Source organism: Elephas maximus, chromosome 12, assembly GCF_024166365.1.
Source record: "Elephas maximus indicus isolate mEleMax1 chromosome 12, mEleMax1 primary haplotype, whole genome shotgun sequence".
Lineage (NCBI taxonomy): Eukaryota > Metazoa > Chordata > Mammalia > Proboscidea > Elephantidae > Elephas > Elephas maximus.
In genome coordinates, this window is record NC_064830.1 from 23883043 (window position 1) to 23900302 (window position 17260).

Here is a 17260-nt window from a genome sequence, read left to right on the forward strand (position 1 = left end):
AACCCTTAACCATATCCCCAACCCTAAACCTAACGCTATCCCTAACCTTATCCCTGAACCTAACATGAAAAGTAACCCTAATCCAACCTTAACATTAACATTAACCCTAAACTTAAGCCTACCCTAACCACAAAACTAACCCTCACACCCTAAACCTAATGTTTAACACTATCTATAATCCTAACCCTAATCCTAACCCTTATCCTAACCCTCACCCTTAACCTAAACTTCACAGTAACCCTAAACGTAAACCTAAACCTAACCTTAAAGGTAACCACTAACCCTAACCTGAACACTAAACCTAACCTTAAAACTAACCTGAACACAAACCCAAACTCTAGCCCTAACCCTAAAAATAACCCTCACCCTGTCCTAAACTTCATCCAAACCCTAACCCTAACGTTAACATTAAACCTAAACCTAACCCAAACCCTAACCTTAAACCTAACTCTAACCATAACACTAGTCCATCTGTAACCCTAAACTTAACCCTTACAATAGCCCTGAACCTAACCCTAAACCTAATCCTAACCCTAGACCTAAACCTAAACCTAACCCTAACTCTAAACTTGACCCTAAATAGAACACTAACTCTAACCCTAAACCTGAACCTAAACCTAAATCTTACCCTACACCTAACCCTAACAATAAACTTTACCCTAACGCCAGCTGTAACCCTAATCATAACCCTAACACTAACCCTAAACCTAACCCTAACACTAACATTAACCCTAACTCTAACCTTAACCCTAACCCTCGCTATTAACTGAAACTTCACCCTGACCCTAACCCTAACTCTAACCCTAACCATAACAATTAACCTAAACACTCACCTTAACTGTAAACATAACCCGAACTGCCACACTAATCCTTAACCATTTCTCAACCCTAAACCTAACACTATCCCTAACCTTATCCCTAACCCTAACACGAACAGTAACCCTAATCTAACCCTAACCCTAACATTAACCCTAAACTTAAGCCTACCCTAACCATAAACCTAACCCTAACACTCAAAACCTAACGTCTAACACTATCTGCAATCTTAACCCTAATCCTAACCCTTATCCTAAACCTCACCCTTAACCTAAACTTCACACTAACCCTAAACCTAAACCTAACCCTAAACATAACCCCAACCCTAAAACTAACCTTAACACTAACCTGAACACAAAACCAAACTCTAGCTCTAACAATAAAAATAACCCTCACCCTATCCTAAACTTCATCCAAACCCTAACCCAAACCTTAACCCTAAACCTAACAGAAACACTAACTTTAAACCTAACTCTAACCATAACGCTAGTCCATATGTAACACTAAAAGTAAGCCTTACAATACCTCTGAACCTAACCCTAAAACTAATCCTAACCATAGACCTAATCTTAACCCTAACCCTAAATCTAACCTTGATCCTAAATAGAACACTAACTCTAATACTAAACCTGTACCAAAAACCTAAATCTTAACTTACACCTAACTGTAACACTTAACCTAACGCTAACTCTAACCCTAATCATAACACTTACCCTAAACCCTCACCTTAACTGTAAAACTAACCGTAACCCTCACCCTAACCCCTAACAGTATCCCCCAACCCTAACCCTAACACTAACCTGAAACCCCAGAGCCCTAACGAAAACACTAACCCTAACCCAAACCCTAACCCCTAACACCAAAGCCTAACCCAAACCTTAACCCTAACTGTAACACTAACCAGAAACCTAATACTAAACCTAACCCTAACCCTAAACCAAACCGAACCATGGCCAGACCCAAAATGCCTAACCGGAACCCTCACGCAAACCCTAACCGTAAACTACACCTCTAACCCCTAACACTTTACCATAAGCATAATCCTAAGCCTGCCCAACCCTAACCCTAACTCTAACCCTCACCCCAAACACAACGCCTAACACAAACCGTAACCCTAACCCTAACCGTAACATTAAACTTAACCCTAACCTAAAATCTAACCCTAACCCTAAAACTAAACAGACACTGTAAACTTAACCCTAACCCTAAACATAACCTTAACACTAACCTGAAAACGAACCCAAACCTTAGCCATAACCCTAACCCTAATCCTAACCCCATCTTAAACTATACCCTATCCCTAACCTAAAGCTAACCCTGACTTTAACCATAACCCTACCCTTAAACCTAACCCTAACCTTAACCTTGGCCCACCTGTAACCCTAAAGCTAACCCTTAAAATAACTCTTACCCCAACTCTCGACCTAAACCTAATCCTAATCCTAACCCTGGCCCTAACTCTAACCTAACCTTTACCCTAACTTTAACCCTACCATAAACTTAAACCTAACCCTAACCCCTAACCCTAACTCTACCCCTAACCCTAACCCTAACTCTAACCGTAACACTTTCCCAACACCCTCACCTTGAGTGTAAACGTAACTCTGACTCTTACCCTAACCCTAAACTTAACCTTAAATATAACCCTACCCTAAAGCTAACCAAAACACTAACCCTTAACCTTAACTCTAACCCTAATCCTTAGCCGAAACCTAACATTAAACATAAACCTAACCCTAACCACTAACCCTAACCCTAAAACTAAACCGAACCCTCACCCTTAACCAAAATTTCACTGTAACCATAACCCTAAACCTACCCTAACTTCATTCAAACCCTAACCCTAATCAAAACTAAAATTAACCCTAACCCGAACCCTAAACCTAAACCAAACCCTAACCCTGACAGTGACCTGAACCCTAACCCCACCCTAAACCTCACGCTTAACATAAACTTCACCCTAACCTAACCCTATCCCTAAACTTATCCGTATCCCTAACCCTAACACAAACAGTAACCCTCATCTAAACCTAACCCTAACATTAACCCTAAACTTAAGCCTACCCTTACCATAAACCTGACCCTAACACTCTAAACCTAACGTCTAACACTATCTATAATACTAACCCTAATCCTATCCCTTATCCTAACCCTTACCCTTAACCTAAACTTCACACTATCCCTAAACCAAAATCTGAACCAAACCCTAAACATAATCCCTAACCCTAACCCTAACCCGAACCCTAAACCTAACCTTAACACTAACCTGAACACAAACACAAACTCTAGCCCTAACCGTAAAAATAACCCTCATCCTATTCTAAACTTAATACAAACCCTAACCCTAACCCTAAACCTAAACCTAACACAAACCCTAAACTTAAACATAACTCTAATCATAACGCTAGTCCATCTGTAAAACTAAACCTAACCTTACAATAGCCCTGAACCTAACCCTAAACCTAATCCTAATCCTAACCCTAGACCTGATCCTAACCCTAACCATAACCCTAACTCTAACCTTGACCCTAAATAGAACACTAACTCTAACCCTAAACCTGAACCCAAACCCAAATCTTGCCCTACACTTAACCCTTGCCCTAAACCAAACCCTAACTCTAACACTAATAATAACACTTACTCTAAACCCTCACCTTAACTGTAAAACTAACCGTAATCCTCACTCTAACCCCTAACCGTATCCCACAACCCTGACCCTAATGCTATCCCTAACCCGAACACTAACCTGAAACCCCTGAGCCCTAACGATAACCTTAACCCAAACCTAAAACCTAACGCCTAACACCAAAGCCTAACCCAAACCTTAACCCTAACCCTCACCCTAACTCTAACACTAACCTGAAACCTAATCATAAACCTAACCCTAGCCCTAAACCAAACCTAACTATGACCAGAACCACAATAACTAACCGAAACCCTCACCCAATCCCTAACCCTAAACTACACCTCAAAACCCTAACACCTTACCATAACAATAATAGAAACCCTACCCAACCCTAACCCTAAACCTAACCCTAACCACTAACCCTAACTCTAAACCTAACCCTAACCCTAAACCGAACCCTCACCCTTAACCAAAATTTCACCCTAACGATAACCCTAAACCTACCCTAACTTCATTCAAACCCTAACCCTAACCAAAACTAAACCTAACCCTAAACCTAACCTGAAGCCTAACCCCTAACCCTAAACCTCATGCTTAACATAAACTTCACCCTAGCCCTAACCCTAAAACTAAAAAAAAAACTAAACATAACACTAAATCTCCCCCTAACCCTGACCCTAACCCTGAACTTAACCATAAACCTAACCCTAGCCCTAACCCTAAACCTAAACCCGACACTAACATTAACCCAAACACCTAACCCTAACACTAAGCCTAACCCTAAACCTAACCCTATCCTGACACTAACCTTAAACCTAACCCTCATCATTAAACCAAACTTCACCCTAAACTTAAGCCTAACCCTAACCCTAAAAATAAACCTTTGCCCTAAACTATCCCCTATCCCTAGCCCTAACCCTAAACCTAACCCTAACTCTAACCTTAACCCTAACACCCTAAAACATCAGCTTAACTGTAAACCTACCACTAACCCTCACACGAACCCCTAACCCTTTCCCTAACCCTAAACCTATCTGTAATCTTAGCCCTAACCCTGACCTAAACCTAACCCTTACCCTAACCCTAAAATTAACCATAACCTTAACTCTAGCCTAACACTAACCTGAAACCTAACAATAACTCTAAACTTGACCCTAACCCTAAACCCTAGCACTAACTCTAACTCTAAACCTAACCCAAACCCTAACCTAGCCCTACCCTTTACCATAAACCTAGCCTTAACCCTAACCTTACCCCTACCCTAACACTAACCCTAAACCTAACCCTAACACTAACATTAACCTTAACTCTAACCTTAATCCTACCCCTCCGTATTCACTGAAACTTCACCCTAACACTAACCTAACTCTAACTCTAACCCTAACCATAACACTTACCCGAAACCCTCACATTAACTGTAAACCTAAGCCTAATCCTCACCCTAACCCTTAACCGTATCCCCAACGCTAAACCTAATGCTATCCTTCTACTTATCCCTAACCTAACTCTAATACAAACAGTAAACCTAATCTAACCCTAACCCTAACATTAACCCTAAACTTAACCATACCCTAACCCTAACACCTTAAACCTAACCTCTAACACTAATTAAAATCCTATCCCTAATCCTAACCCTTTTCCTAACCCTCCCCCATAACCTAATCTTCACACTAACCCTATAAAAAAACCTAAACCTAACCATAACCCTAAACATAATCCCAAACACTAACCCGAACCCTAAAACTAACCTTAACACTAACTTGAATTCAAACCCAAACTCTAGCCCTAACCATAAAAATAACCCTCATCCTATCCTAAACTTCATCCAAACCCTAACCCTAACCTTAACCGTAAACATAAACCTAACCCAAACCCTAACCTTAAACCTAACTCTAACCATAACGCTAGTCCATCTGTAACCCTAAACTTAACCCTTACAATAGCCCTGAACCTAACCCTAAACCTAATCCTAACCCTAGACCTAAACCTAAACCTAACCCTAACTCTAAACTTGACCCTAAATAGAACACTAACTCTAACCCTAAACCTGAACCTAAACCTAAATCTTACCCTACACCTAACCCTAACAATAAACTTTACCCTAACGCCAGCTGTAACCCTAATCATAACCCTAACACTAACCCTAAACCTAACCCTAACACTAACATTAACCCTAACTCTAACCTTAACCCTAACCCTCGCTATTAACTGAAACTTCACCCTGACCCTAACCCTAACTCTAACCCTAACCATAACAATTAACCTAAACACTCACCTTAACTGTAAACATAACCCGAACTGCCACACTAATCCTTAACCATTTCTCAACCCTAAACCTAACACTATCCCTAACCTTATCCCTAACCCTAACACGAACAGTAACCCTAATCTAACCCTAACCCTAACATTAACCCTAAACTTAAGCCTACCCTAACCATAAACCTAACCCTAACACTCAAAACCTAACGTCTAACACTATCTGCAATCTTAACCCTAATCCTAACCCTTATCCTAAACCTCACCCTTAACCTAAACTTCACACTAACCCTAAACCTAAACCTAACCCTAAACATAACCCCAACCCTAAAACTAACCTTAACACTAACCTGAACACAAAACCAAACTCTAGCTCTAACAATAAAAATAACCCTCACCCTATCCTAAACTTCATCCAAACCCTAACCCAAACCTTAACCCTAAACCTAACAGAAACACTAACTTTAAACCTAACTCTAACCATAACGCTAGTCCATATGTAACACTAAAAGTAAGCCTTACAATACCTCTGAACCTAACCCTAAAACTAATCCTAACCATAGACCTAATCTTAACCCTAACCCTAAATCTAACCTTGATCCTAAATAGAACACTAACTCTAATACTAAACCTGTACCAAAAACCTAAATCTTAACTTACACCTAACTGTAACACTTAACCTAACGCTAACTCTAACCCTAATCATAACACTTACCCTAAACCCTCACCTTAACTGTAAAACTAACCGTAACCCTCACCCTAACCCCTAACAGTATCCCCCAACCCTAACCCTAACACTAACCTGAAACCCCAGAGCCCTAACGAAAACACTAACCCTAACCCAAACCCTAACCCCTAACACCAAAGCCTAACCCAAACCTTAACCCTAACTGTAACACTAACCAGAAACCTAATACTAAACCTAACCCTAACCCTAAACCAAACCGAACCATGGCCAGACCCAAAATGCCTAACCGGAACCCTCACGCAAACCCTAACCGTAAACTACACCTCTAACCCCTAACACTTTACCATAAGCATAATCCTAAGCCTGCCCAACCCTAACCCTAACTCTAACCCTCACCCCAAACACAACGCCTAACACAAACCGTAACCCTAACCCTAACCGTAACATTAAACTTAACCCTAACCTAAAATCTAACCCTAACCCTAAAACTAAACAGACACTGTAAACTTAACCCTAACCCTAAACATAACCTTAACACTAACCTGAAAACGAACCCAAACCTTAGCCATAACCCTAACCCTAATCCTAACCCCATCTTAAACTATACCCTATCCCTAACCTAAAGCTAACCCTGACTTTAACCATAACCCTACCCTTAAACCTAACCCTAACCTTAACCTTGGCCCACCTGTAACCCTAAAGCTAACCCTTAAAATAACTCTTACCCCAACTCTCGACCTAAACCTAATCCTAATCCTAACCCTGGCCCTAACTCTAACCTAACCTTTACCCTAACTTTAACCCTACCATAAACTTAAACCTAACCCTAACCCCTAACCCTAACTCTACCCCTAACCCTAACCCTAACTCTAACCGTAACACTTTCCCAACACCCTCACCTTGAGTGTAAACGTAACTCTGACTCTTACCCTAACCCTAAACTTAACCTTAAATATAACCCTACCCTAAAGCTAACCAAAACACTAACCCTTAACCTTAACTCTAACCCTAATCCTTAGCCGAAACCTAACATTAAACATAAACCTAACCCTAACCACTAACCCTAACCCTAAAACTAAACCGAACCCTCACCCTTAACCAAAATTTCACTGTAACCATAACCCTAAACCTACCCTAACTTCATTCAAACCCTAACCCTAATCAAAACTAAAATTAACCCTAACCCGAACCCTAAACCTAAACCAAACCCTAACCCTGACAGTGACCTGAACCCTAACCCCACCCTAAACCTCACGCTTAACATAAACTTCACCCTAACCTAACCCTATCCCTAAACTTATCCGTATCCCTAACCCTAACACAAACAGTAACCCTCATCTAAACCTAACCCTAACATTAACCCTAAACTTAAGCCTACCCTTACCATAAACCTGACCCTAACACTCTAAACCTAACGTCTAACACTATCTATAATACTAACCCTAATCCTATCCCTTATCCTAACCCTTACCCTTAACCTAAACTTCACACTATCCCTAAACCAAAATCTGAACCAAACCCTAAACATAATCCCTAACCCTAACCCTAACCCGAACCCTAAACCTAACCTTAACACTAACCTGAACACAAACACAAACTCTAGCCCTAACCGTAAAAATAACCCTCATCCTATTCTAAACTTAATACAAACCCTAACCCTAACCCTAAACCTAAACCTAACACAAACCCTAAACTTAAACATAACTCTAATCATAACGCTAGTCCATCTGTAAAACTAAACCTAACCTTACAATAGCCCTGAACCTAACCCTAAACCTAATCCTAATCCTAACCCTAGACCTGATCCTAACCCTAACCATAACCCTAACTCTAACCTTGACCCTAAATAGAACACTAACTCTAACCCTAAACCTGAACCCAAACCCAAATCTTGCCCTACACTTAACCCTTGCCCTAAACCAAACCCTAACTCTAACACTAATAATAACACTTACTCTAAACCCTCACCTTAACTGTAAAACTAACCGTAATCCTCACTCTAACCCCTAACCGTATCCCACAACCCTGACCCTAATGCTATCCCTAACCCGAACACTAACCTGAAACCCCTGAGCCCTAACGATAACCTTAACCCAAACCTAAAACCTAACGCCTAACACCAAAGCCTAACCCAAACCTTAACCCTAACCCTCACCCTAACTCTAACACTAACCTGAAACCTAATCATAAACCTAACCCTAGCCCTAAACCAAACCTAACTATGACCAGAACCACAATAACTAACCGAAACCCTCACCCAATCCCTAACCCTAAACTACACCTCAAAACCCTAACACCTTACCATAACAATAATAGAAACCCTACCCAACCCTAACCCTAAACCTAACCCTAACCACTAACCCTAACTCTAAACCTAACCCTAACCCTAAACCGAACCCTCACCCTTAACCAAAATTTCACCCTAACGATAACCCTAAACCTACCCTAACTTCATTCAAACCCTAACCCTAACCAAAACTAAACCTAACCCTAAACCTAACCTGAAGCCTAACCCCTAACCCTAAACCTCATGCTTAACATAAACTTCACCCTAGCCCTAACCCTAAAACTAAAAAAAAAACTAAACATAACACTAAATCTCCCCCTAACCCTGACCCTAACCCTGAACTTAACCATAAACCTAACCCTAGCCCTAACCCTAAACCTAAACCCGACACTAACATTAACCCAAACACCTAACCCTAACACTAAGCCTAACCCTAAACCTAACCCTATCCTGACACTAACCTTAAACCTAACCCTCATCATTAAACCAAACTTCACCCTAAACTTAAGCCTAACCCTAACCCTAAAAATAAACCTTTGCCCTAAACTATCCCCTATCCCTAGCCCTAACCCTAAACCTAACCCTAACTCTAACCTTAACCCTAACACCCTAAAACATCAGCTTAACTGTAAACCTACCACTAACCCTCACACGAACCCCTAACCCTTTCCCTAACCCTAAACCTATCTGTAATCTTAGCCCTAACCCTGACCTAAACCTAACCCTTACCCTAACCCTAAAATTAACCATAACCTTAACTCTAGCCTAACACTAACCTGAAACCTAACAATAACTCTAAACTTGACCCTAACCCTAAACCCTAGCACTAACTCTAACTCTAAACCTAACCCAAACCCTAACCTAGCCCTACCCTTTACCGTAAACCTAGCCTTAACCCTAACCTTACCCCTACCCTAACACTAACCCTAAACCTAACCCTAACACTAACATTAACCTTAACTCTAACCTTAATCCTACCCCTCCGTATTCACTGAAACTTCACCCTAACACTAACCTAACTCTAACTCTAACCCTAACCATAACACTTACCCGAAACCCTCACATTAACTGTAAACCTAAGCCTAATCCTCACCCTAACCCTTAACCGTATCCCCAACGCTAAACCTAATGCTATCCTTCTACTTATCCCTAACCTAACTCTAATACAAACAGTAAACCTAATCTAACCCTAACCCTAACATTAACCCTAAACTTAACCATACCCTAACCCTAACACCTTAAACCTAACCTCTAACACTAATTAAAATCCTATCCCTAATCCTAACCCTTTTCCTAACCCTCCCCCATAACCTAATCTTCACACTAACCCTATAAAAAAACCTAAACCTAACCATAACCCTAAACATAATCCCAAACACTAACCCGAACCCTAAAACTAACCTTAACACTAACTTGAATTCAAACCCAAACTCTAGCCCTAACCATAAAAATAACCCTCATCCTATCCTAAACTTCATCCAAACCCTAACCCTAACCTTAACCGTAAACATAAACCTAACCCAAACCCTAACCTTAAACCTAACTCTAACCATAACGCTAGTCCATCTGTAACCCTAAACTTAACCCTTACAATAGCCCTGAACCTAACCCTAAACCTAATCCTAACCCTAGACCTAAACCTAAACCTAACCCTAACTCTAAACTTGACCCTAAATAGAACACTAACTCTAACCCTAAACCTGAACCTAAACCTAAATCTTACCCTACACCTAACCCTAACAATAAACTTTACCCTAACGCCAGCTGTAACCCTAATCATAACCCTAACACTAACCCTAAACCTAACCCTAACACTAACATTAACCCTAACTCTAACCTTAACCCTAACCCTCGCTATTAACTGAAACTTCACCCTGACCCTAACCCTAACTCTAACCCTAACCATAACAATTAACCTAAACACTCACCTTAACTGTAAACATAACCCGAACTGCCACACTAATCCTTAACCATTTCTCAACCCTAAACCTAACACTATCCCTAACCTTATCCCTAACCCTAACACGAACAGTAACCCTAATCTAACCCTAACCCTAACATTAACCCTAAACTTAAGCCTACCCTAACCATAAACCTAACCCTAACACTCAAAACCTAACGTCTAACACTATCTGCAATCTTAACCCTAATCCTAACCCTTATCCTAAACCTCACCCTTAACCTAAACTTCACACTAACCCTAAACCTAAACCTAACCCTAAACATAACCCCAACCCTAAAACTAACCTTAACACTAACCTGAACACAAAACCAAACTCTAGCTCTAACAATAAAAATAACCCTCACCCTATCCTAAACTTCATCCAAACCCTAACCCAAACCTTAACCCTAAACCTAACAGAAACACTAACTTTAAACCTAACTCTAACCATAACGCTAGTCCATATGTAACACTAAAAGTAAGCCTTACAATACCTCTGAACCTAACCCTAAAACTAATCCTAACCATAGACCTAATCTTAACCCTAACCCTAAATCTAACCTTGATCCTAAATAGAACACTAACTCTAATACTAAACCTGTACCAAAAACCTAAATCTTAACTTACACCTAACTGTAACACTTAACCTAACGCTAACTCTAACCCTAATCATAACACTTACCCTAAACCCTCACCTTAACTGTAAAACTAACCGTAACCCTCACCCTAACCCCTAACAGTATCCCCCAACCCTAACCCTAACACTAACCTGAAACCCCAGAGCCCTAACGAAAACACTAACCCTAACCCAAACCCTAACCCCTAACACCAAAGCCTAACCCAAACCTTAACCCTAACTGTAACACTAACCAGAAACCTAATACTAAACCTAACCCTAACCCTAAACCAAACCGAACCATGGCCAGACCCAAAATGCCTAACCGGAACCCTCACGCAAACCCTAACCGTAAACTACACCTCTAACCCCTAACACTTTACCATAAGCATAATCCTAAGCCTGCCCAACCCTAACCCTAACTCTAACCCTCACCCCAAACACAACGCCTAACACAAACCGTAACCCTAACCCTAACCGTAACATTAAACTTAACCCTAACCTAAAATCTAACCCTAACCCTAAAACTAAACAGACACTGTAAACTTAACCCTAACCCTAAACATAACCTTAACACTAACCTGAAAACGAACCCAAACCTTAGCCATAACCCTAACCCTAATCCTAACCCCATCTTAAACTATACCCTATCCCTAACCTAAAGCTAACCCTGACTTTAACCATAACCCTACCCTTAAACCTAACCCTAACCTTAACCTTGGCCCACCTGTAACCCTAAAGCTAACCCTTAAAATAACTCTTACCCCAACTCTCGACCTAAACCTAATCCTAATCCTAACCCTGGCCCTAACTCTAACCTAACCTTTACCCTAACTTTAACCCTACCATAAACTTAAACCTAACCCTAACCCCTAACCCTAACTCTACCCCTAACCCTAACCCTAACTCTAACCGTAACACTTTCCCAACACCCTCACCTTGAGTGTAAACGTAACTCTGACTCTTACCCTAACCCTAAACTTAACCTTAAATATAACCCTACCCTAAAGCTAACCAAAACACTAACCCTTAACCTTAACTCTAACCCTAATCCTTAGCCGAAACCTAACATTAAACATAAACCTAACCCTAACCACTAACCCTAACCCTAAAACTAAACCGAACCCTCACCCTTAACCAAAATTTCACTGTAACCATAACCCTAAACCTACCCTAACTTCATTCAAACCCTAACCCTAATCAAAACTAAAATTAACCCTAACCCGAACCCTAAACCTAAACCAAACCCTAACCCTGACAGTGACCTGAACCCTAACCCCACCCTAAACCTCACGCTTAACATAAACTTCACCCTAACCTAACCCTATCCCTAAACTTATCCGTATCCCTAACCCTAACACAAACAGTAACCCTCATCTAAACCTAACCCTAACATTAACCCTAAACTTAAGCCTACCCTTACCATAAACCTGACCCTAACACTCTAAACCTAACGTCTAACACTATCTATAATACTAACCCTAATCCTATCCCTTATCCTAACCCTTACCCTTAACCTAAACTTCACACTATCCCTAAACCAAAATCTGAACCAAACCCTAAACATAATCCCTAACCCTAACCCTAACCCGAACCCTAAACCTAACCTTAACACTAACCTGAACACAAACACAAACTCTAGCCCTAACCGTAAAAATAACCCTCATCCTATTCTAAACTTAATACAAACCCTAACCCTAACCCTAAACCTAAACCTAACACAAACCCTAAACTTAAACATAACTCTAATCATAACGCTAGTCCATCTGTAAAACTAAACCTAACCTTACAATAGCCCTGAACCTAACCCTAAACCTAATCCTAATCCTAACCCTAGACCTGATCCTAACCCTAACCATAACCCTAACTCTAACCTTGACCCTAAATAGAACACTAACTCTAACCCTAAACCTGAACCCAAACCCAAATCTTGCCCTACACTTAACCCTTGCCCTAAACCAAACCCTAACTCTAACACTAATAATAACACTTACTCTAAACCCTCACCTTAACTGTAAAACTAACCGTAATCCTCACTCTAACCCCTAACCGTATCCCACAACCCTGACCCTAATGCTATCCCTAACCCGAACACTAACCTGAAACCCCTGAGCCCTAACGATAACCTTAACCCAAACCTAAAACCTAACGCCTAACACCAAAGCCTAACCCAAACCTTAACCCTAACCCTCACCCTAACTCTAACACTAACCTGAAACCTAATCATAAACCTAACCCTAGCCCTAAACCAAACCTAACTATGACCAGAACCACAATAACTAACCGAAACCCTCACCCAATCCCTAACCCTAAACTACACCTCAAAACCCTAACACCTTACCATAACAATAATAGAAACCCTACCCAACCCTAACCCTAAACCTAACCCTAACCACTAACCCTAACTCTAAACCTAACCCTAACCCTAAACCGAACCCTCACCCTTAACCAAAATTTCACCCTAACGATAACCCTAAACCTACCCTAACTTCATTCAAACCCTAACCCTAACCAAAACTAAACCTAACCCTAAACCTAACCTGAAGCCTAACCCCTAACCCTAAACCTCATGCTTAACATAAACTTCACCCTAGCCCTAACCCTAAAACTAAAAAAAAAACTAAACATAACACTAAATCTCCCCCTAACCCTGACCCTAACCCTGAACTTAACCATAAACCTAACCCTAGCCCTAACCCTAAACCTAAACCCGACACTAACATTAACCCAAACACCTAACCCTAACACTAAGCCTAACCCTAAACCTAACCCTATCCTGACACTAACCTTAAACCTAACCCTCATCATTAAACCAAACTTCACCCTAAACTTAAGCCTAACCCTAACCCTAAAAATAAACCTTTGCCCTAAACTATCCCCTATCCCTAGCCCTAACCCTAAACCTAACCCTAACTCTAACCTTAACCCTAACACCCTAAAACATCAGCTTAACTGTAAACCTACCACTAACCCTCACACGAACCCCTAACCCTTTCCCTAACCCTAAACCTATCTGTAATCTTAGCCCTAACCCTGACCTAAACCTAACCCTTACCCTAACCCTAAAATTAACCATAACCTTAACTCTAGCCTAACACTAACCTGAAACCTAACAATAACTCTAAACTTGACCCTAACCCTAAACCCTAGCACTAACTCTAACTCTAAACCTAACCCAAACCCTAACCTAGCCCTACCCTTTACCGTAAACCTAGCCTTAACCCTAACCTTACCCCTACCCTAACACTAACCCTAAACCTAACCCTAACACTAACATTAACCTTAACTCTAACCTTAATCCTACCCCTCCGTATTCACTGAAACTTCACCCTAACACTAACCTAACTCTAACTCTAACCCTAACCATAACACTTACCCGAAACCCTCACATTAACTGTAAACCTAAGCCTAATCCTCACCCTAACCCTTAACCGTATCCCCAACGCTAAACCTAATGCTATCCTTCTACTTATCCCTAACCTAACTCTAATACAAACAGTAAACCTAATCTAACCCTAACCCTAACATTAACCCTAAACTTAACCATACCCTAACCCTAACACCTTAAACCTAACCTCTAACACTAATTAAAATCCTATCCCTAATCCTAACCCTTTTCCTAACCCTCCCCCATAACCTAATCTTCACACTAACCCTATAAAAAAACCTAAACCTAACCATAACCCTAAACATAATCCCAAACACTAACCCGAACCCTAAAACTAACCTTAACACTAACTTGAATTCAAACCCAAACTCTAGCCCTAACCATAAAAATAACCCTCATCCTATCCTAAACTTCATCCAAACCCTAACCCTAACCTTAACCGTAAACATAAACCTAACCCAAACCCTAACCTTAAGCCTAACTCTAACCATAACGCTAGTGCATCTGTAACCGTAAACCTAACCCTTACAATAGCCCTAAACCTAACCCTAATCCTAACCTTAACCCTAACTCTAACCTTGACCCTAAATAGAACCCTAACTCTAACCCTAAAACTGGACCTAAACCTAAATCGTACCCTACACCTAACCCTAACCCTAAACCCAACCCTAACTCTAACTCTAACCCTAATCATAACACTTACCCGAAACCCTCACCTTAACTGTAAAACTAACCGTAACCCTCACCCTAACCCCTAACCGTATCCCACAGCCCTAACCCTAATGCTATCCCTAACCCTTACCCTAACACTAACCTAAAACCCCTGAGCCCTAACGATAACCCTAACCCAAACCCTAACCCCTAACACAAAAGCCTAACCCAAAATTTAGACCTAACTCTTACCCTAACTCTAACACTAACCTGAAACCTAATCATAAACCTAGCCCTAACCCTAAACCAAACCTAACCAGAACTCTCACCCAAAGCCTAACCCTAAACTACACCCCTAACACATTACCATAACCATAATCCTAACCAACCCTAACCCTAAACATAACCCTCACCCCAACCACAACACGTAACACAGACCATAACCCTAACTCTAACCATAACACTAAACTTAACCCTAACCTAAAATCTAACCCTAACAATAAAACTAAACAGAACCCCTAAACTTAACCCTAAACCTAACCCTAACCACTAACCCTAACTCTAACCCTAACCCTAAACCAAACCCTCACTCTTAACCAAAATTTCACCCTAACCATAACCCTATACCTACCCTAACTTCATTCAAAACTTAACCCTAGCCAAAACTAAGCCTAAACATAACCCTAACCCTAACCCTGACCCTAACCTGAACACTAACCCCTAACCCTAACCCTAAACATAACACTAAATCTCCCCCAAGCCTGACCCTAACCCTAATCTTAACCATAAACGTAACCCTAACCCTGAATTTAACCCTAACCCTGACTCTAACTCTAACCCTAATCCTAACGGTAAAACTTACCCTACACGCTCAGCTTAAATGGAAACCTAGAACTAACCCTCACCCTAACATCTAAACCTAAATCCAACCCTTAACCTAAACCTATATCTAACTTTATCCTAGCCCTACACCTAACCATGACTTAACCCTAACCCTTAACCTAACCCTAAACTTAAGTCTACACTAACCCTAACCCTAACCCTAAACTTCACCCGACCCTAACCATAAACCTAACCCTAACACCCTAAACCTAACCTCTAACACTAACGATAATCCTAACCCAAACCCTAACCCTTAACCTAACCCTCACCCTTAATCTAAACTTCACACTAGCCCTAAACCTAACACTAACCCTAAACATAACCCCTAACCCTAAACCTAACCTTAACACTAACCTGAACACAAACCCAAACACTAGCCCTAACCATAAAAATAACCCTCACCCTATCCTAAATGTCATCCAAACCCTAACCCTAACCTTAACCTAACCCAAAACCTAACCTGAAACCTAACTCTAACCATAACGCCAGTCCACCGGTAACCCTAAACCTAAGCCTTACAATAGTCTTGAACCTAACCCTAAACCTAATCCTAATCCTAACGCTAGACCTAATCCTAACCCTAACCCTAAGCCCTAATAATAACCCTAACCCTAACCCAAACCCTAACCCCTAACACCAAAGCCTAACCCAAACCTTAATCCTAACTCTCACCCTAACTCTAAAACAAACCCAAAACCTAATCATAAGCCTAATCCTAACTCTAAACCAAACCTAACCATGACAAGAAACACAATGACTAACCGGTACACTCACCCAAACCCTAACCCTAAACTACACCTCTAACCCCTAACACCTTACCATAACCATAATCCTAAGCATACCCAACCCAAAACCTAAACCTAACCCTAACTCAAACCACAACCCCTGACACAAACAGTGACCCTAACCCAAACCGTAACACTAAACTTAACCCTAACTTAAAATCTAACCCTAACCCTAAAACTAAACAGAACCCGTAAACTTAACCCTAAACCTAAACATAACCTTAACACTAACCTGAAAACGAACCCAAACCTTAGCCATAACCCTAACACTCACCCTATCTTAAACTTCACCCTATCCCTAACCTAAAGCTAACCCTAACTTT